This window comes from Stegastes partitus, unplaced genomic scaffold, assembly GCF_000690725.1.
Source record: "Stegastes partitus isolate 25-593 unplaced genomic scaffold, Stegastes_partitus-1.0.2 Scaffold2698, whole genome shotgun sequence".
Lineage (NCBI taxonomy): Eukaryota > Metazoa > Chordata > Actinopteri > Pomacentridae > Stegastes > Stegastes partitus.
In genome coordinates, this window is record NW_007580429.1 from 22,791 (window position 1) to 28,111 (window position 5,321).

Sequence of the window (5,321 nt, forward strand, 5' to 3'; positions counted from 1 at the left end):
AACTGGTAGAGTTGTTTTGGTTTTGTGTGCGAGGGTTTTGAGGATCTTTGAATGTTGGGAAATTGACGGCAATGGAAAAAAGAATCTACTTCAGCGTCTTTCCTGGATAATCTACAAATACTGAAGATCTTTTTCTTCAATATGCACGAAAAACTGCAGCTGTTCACTCCAGTACACACTCAGTTTATTCAGTCGTGAGCTTTAAACTGAGGTTTGTACACTTTTAAATCACCATTATTTTACTTTAGATTTTTTATGGGGAACATATAAACAACATTTTAATGCACTATATAAGAAATGGGTGATGAATACATGAACACTTCATTACCGTAACACACAATGCAGGAATGTAGGGAAATCAGCAAAATTTTTTCACATGAACTTAATTAAATTTATGTTTTATCAATTCTAATATCTTTTCTGATTATAACACCTTTCACAACTTAACTGTTTAAACACATACATTCTACTATGTGTAATGTTTTTACTCCTTTTTTTCTGTTGTTGACCTTTTATGTTTTTAAATGTAGGTTTTAAAAGGTGCTGTACAAACATAATTTAACTTAATGTACTGCTGAGATTCCTTTAAAAAAAACTCTCTTGTAGTTGTGTCTTCAACCCTGAAACCACAAAACTTGTTGGCGGGGTTAAAAAAAGTGTGTTATCTTAAAAACAAAATCAACACAATTACATCATTTATCAGAGCCAGAAATGGTAAAAACAGAAATAAATTTTGAACTTTCTGACGGTCCTTTAACTAATTGTGTCCTTTCAATCAGTAACCAAATCTCCGCCTTAAATCATGATATCTAATAGAAATGACTTTGTTCTATCTTTTCCAAAAAAAAGAAATTAACGAGAAAATTTGACAGAGGTTCAGTTCAACATAAAGCAGAGAGAAGACAAGTATGAAGACAAATTTGAGAGTTTTAGAGCGAATTAAAACATACTTGAGGAATAAACTAAATGCAGCTTTGCCCTAAAACAAAGCAAACATCTTTCTTGAGCATCATTTCTTCTTTTTTGGATTTACACGTCTCCACTAAATGTTTCATCTCGGCACACACTTCTGGTACAATGATAACAGTGTGAGCACCAATAACCAATTTCTCATGAAAGTTACTCCCTACAAGTGTACATATCTAACATCATAAAGTCACGAACGTGCTGATGACGTGTAAATATGAGACCAATTTGATGGAAATCAACTTAATTTGTCTCAAGTTCATTTAACTGGGCAGGTTTTATATTTTTAAAACCTCACCTTTAACTTAATATTTTCACAATACTGCGAACGCCACAAACAAAAGTCTGTTGATCTCAATATTTGGACAAATTCAATTAAAACCGGCTGCTTTAATTGATGTTATATTGATTGATATGATTGATTTAAGTGAAAATATTACAAGTTGGATAAGCTAGCTGTTTGAATGTAACACGCTTAGACATTTATACTGCTCTTCTACTCGAGTATGAGCCCAGCTAGGAACCTACGACTGCTTTCACAATTTAGGAATAATGCCAAACTTGCTCTCATATTTCTAGAAAACCCTTGATATTGGCCTCAGAGTGAAAATGTTCCTCCACGTCCTGAAGTGCAGCTGAAGCTCCAGCATCATTTTAATTAAGCCCACAGGGGATCATGGGAGAGCTCTGTTATTCGCTGCATATTCTATATTCAACTATATCATATTTGATATATATAAAGTGTCTTTGGATGACTCCTTCGCACTTAGCGGTGGGCACAGCTGCAGAGGACTGGGAGGATTAGTTCTGGATCATATTTCTGCCCATCAGCTGAGGAACGGTGTCCAAATAGCTGCTTTAATCCCTCGGCTCGGTCCAGCGGGAGGATCCACGGAGCTCAAACAGCCAATGGCCGTCCTCGTCCAACAAACGAGCTCTTTGATCGACTTACAGCTGACAGCGGTCTCACCTCTGTGTGTCCAGCATTCGCTCGGTACATAGCGACACTTCAGCGCTCAGTATATTTAGTGGATGGTCACTTCATTTCTCCAGGATGAGAACACTGAATGCTGAGAAGTGTTCCTGAGTCTTTCTGAAACTAAAACTCTGGCGCTGAAACCGTAAGAGCGATCGGACAGGTGAGACTTGGAGGGAAGTTGAATCCTGAGCCAATCCGGGGCAGATTTAGATCGAAATGTCGATACGAGACGAGTTACATCAGTCTGACCCCGAGGGAGACGCTATTTCAAAACCTTGTACGTCCAAGATGTCGGCCTTGTTTTTAAGTTGACTACCTGAGTGTCAGCTACAGGTGTCACAAAGCATCACGACAACTATACGAGAAACAAAAGAGCTATTGTGAAGGAAACTGGAGGCGGCCTGGCTGATGCTTTCATCCAATATTCAGCATTTTTTTGGTTATCAGCATCGTTTTTTTTTTTTAAAGAAAGAATTATTCCTAATAAAAAAAAAGCTCAATTAAAAAGACACAGTTTGGCTGTGATGAAGCCACTTTTCTGTATCAGTAGTCACCTCTCGAGTAAAGTCCCACCCACAGCACTATCTGACTGGTTAGACAATAGCAACACCTACCAGTCAACACTGAAGGATAAATAGACGGATTAAAACAAGCTGTTTTTTAATTGAACATTATGTCAAACCTAAAGTTATTTGTGAAAGTTTGAAAATCAGATTTTCATCTCTACTGTGAATAGATATTGGTCCCCGATGCCGTTATCAATCTTCTTGATTACCAATAATCGGTATTGGCCGTAAAACAAAACACATCAGTCGACCAGTAGATTCTTGACTTAATTCAGAAACCCGACAAATCAGCATCCACTCATGTAAAACCTGAACCACGGTGCTAAATCGGTGAACAAGCGTGTGTCCGATGAACAAAGTCGGGCTGTAACTGAGGATTATTTTCATATTTGAGCTAATAATCGATCAGTCGTTTGGTCTAAAATGTCTGAAAATGGTGAAAAATGTCAGTCAGTGTTTCTTAAAACCTGAGATGGCATCCTTAAATGTCCTGTTTTTTTTCCACAATTCAGAAAAGAACAGAAAATATTCACATTTAATACATTAAAATCCAAGGTTTTACTTATTTTTTCTTACTCAGATTAATGAAGTGATTGTCAGAATACTTTGCTATTAATTAAGTCTCCAGTGCAAATAAATGTTCACTCAGGCAACATGAACAAAATCAATAAATGCAGGAAGGAATCACCTCCGTTTTCAACCAAAAATAGTGAAATAAATACAACAAAAGTGAAATTGAATGTAAGTCAAATGAACAAGCTTTGTGGTTTCAGGCTGTGCCAGTCAAAGAATCTGCATTTCTTAGCGGCATGAGACCATAAATAAGCAGGAGGCTCATGCTGACAGGTTGATTTGTGAGTTTCTCGACGCTACATTCACATCAGATAATTCAGCTGGTTTACCTCAGATGCTTTGCTTCAGTGCCTGTTCAGCAAGTGACTTATTTGGAAGCGAGTTAACTGGACTAAATATTTAAAATGAAGCATAAACGGTTAAAACTGGTTTTAAAATTGGGATTTACAGCTTGGTTCATGTTCAGACAGTGTGCTCTGATTTCACAGAACATTTGCCTTAAAGACACTAATCTATTCACTTCAGAGCTTTTAAATGTACTCCATCATTTCAAATGATAAATAACGTCCTTTAAAACTGAGGTTCAAGTTGACAGTTTACCTAAAGTGCCTATTTTTTTTTTTAACCCTTTCGTCACGCTGTGCTGAGGAAATGGGACTCCAGCTCTGGAGTGGGACTGTTAATGACCCCAAACATAAACTACACATGTCTGACATGCAGCTAAACATGTGCAGGTCTGCGTTCAGACGTCCCTCCTGAGGTTACAATCTGCAGCTTTGGAGCCCAGACGAGGCTCTTTTCTCCTGCTGCACACAACAGCAACAAAAACCCCTAAATCTACAAAAAAAAAAGCTGATTTGGTCTCAAAACGAGGACCAAACTGTCAGAAAGATGTTGTTTTTTTTCTTTTTAGCGCTGGAAAGTGGTTGGAGGTCCGCGGTCGACTCACCTCAGAGGGGACGAGAAGCTCCTCTGACGATGAAGATGAAGGTCTGTTAGAATCTGCAGGCTCGGCTCAGAGAATAAGTCCTTGTGTTATAGTGATACTTGAGCTCATCAGGCCCTTATTGGCTGCCGGATGAGAGCGAGGTGTGTGCGAGTGTGTTTATGTGCGAGTGTTTATGCGCGGAAAAGGTGGCGGTGATGGCGGGGAGGGCGGTGACCCTGGAGAAGGAGATGGGTGAAATACTGTGGATGGAAGAGGAGGGCTCAGGTTTTGGAAAGGAGCAGCTGAGAAGCTTCTGTTGCTAAATTTACAGCGATAGAAGGCTGAGAGCGGCCGTTACACATCAGCTTGGCATCCAGACAATGGAGGGAAAGTGTGTGTGTGTGACTGTATATGTGTGTGTTTGTGTGCCAGCCACTTCATCAACCGGTCAGTCAATCAGTCGGTGCAGAGCGGCAGAACGGTGGAATAATAATAGAAGTGGGCCATAAACAGAATCTCCGCTAGCAATCAGTCAACTTTAATGTGATTTCTGTAGCAATAAAATAGACAAAAAAACACGTTTAATACATACACGTAGATCGTTTCTTTAAAGCTAATGCTCTATGTTACATATTTAATAAAATATCAAATTAAAAACTAAATAAATTCGATGATGCTGAATCTTAATGCTTCATGCAGTCATTTTCTGTTCTCCCTTAAATTTAACAGTAAGTTTCAATGTGTGTCGGTACAGGCACAGCTCAGGAGGTTTTATGTTACATCAGCGGGGGACATTCGAGGCTTTGCTGCCTTTTGTTTTGGTCGTGTGTTACTCAGACTGTATAGAAAACACATGCCATCACACAAGGACGTCATTTCCACGGGGATGTGGTGGATTCAGACAGCTGCATGTTGCGCCACGACTCGGCCTCACTGCTACTTTTTGAACTGGTTGTGGCAGAACTGAGGGACGTAACAATAAAATTGATCACAATATGTTTTTTAAAAAACATATTTTTAATCAAGGCTTGGAGAAAAAATGCACTACTTTATTTTTTCAGGTACACAGGTTAGGGCGAGGTGATTCCAGGTGAGAGTTTAATCAGGATAAACTGTTTAGTTTCAGTCAGTATCTGTTCTGTTACAGTTTCTTCTTGCATCAGTAAACCTGTGGAATCAGAGTCGTGTGTTCAGAGTCTGGACGTTTGGAATGAGTTTGCTGACTGCCCAACGATAGCAGAGGCAGTACAGCATCAGTAATTACTAATAATGTTATTAGTGTGTCTCTGGTGGTAGAGTTTATAAATTT

The 5,321-nt window shown here is 39.0% G+C and overlaps 1 protein-coding gene across 5 annotated transcripts in view; it reads right to left on the reverse strand.

The window, feature by feature from the left end:
• LOC103375603 (troponin T, fast skeletal muscle isoforms-like) overlaps positions 1–4,148 on the reverse strand; it is a 25,669-nt gene extending 21,521 nt beyond the window's left edge. For 2 of the 5 annotated variants that reach the window (XM_008305919.1, XM_008305918.1), the window contains exon 1: positions 4,034–4,147. The gene's annotated coding sequence lies outside the window, so the exon portion shown is untranslated. Of the gene's footprint in view, positions 1–4,033 lie in introns of all 5 variants that reach the window. The other 3 variants (XM_008305916.1, XM_008305917.1, XM_008305920.1) reach the window with 3 other exon arrangements.
• Between the last annotated feature and the right edge of the window lie 1,173 nt (positions 4,149–5,321).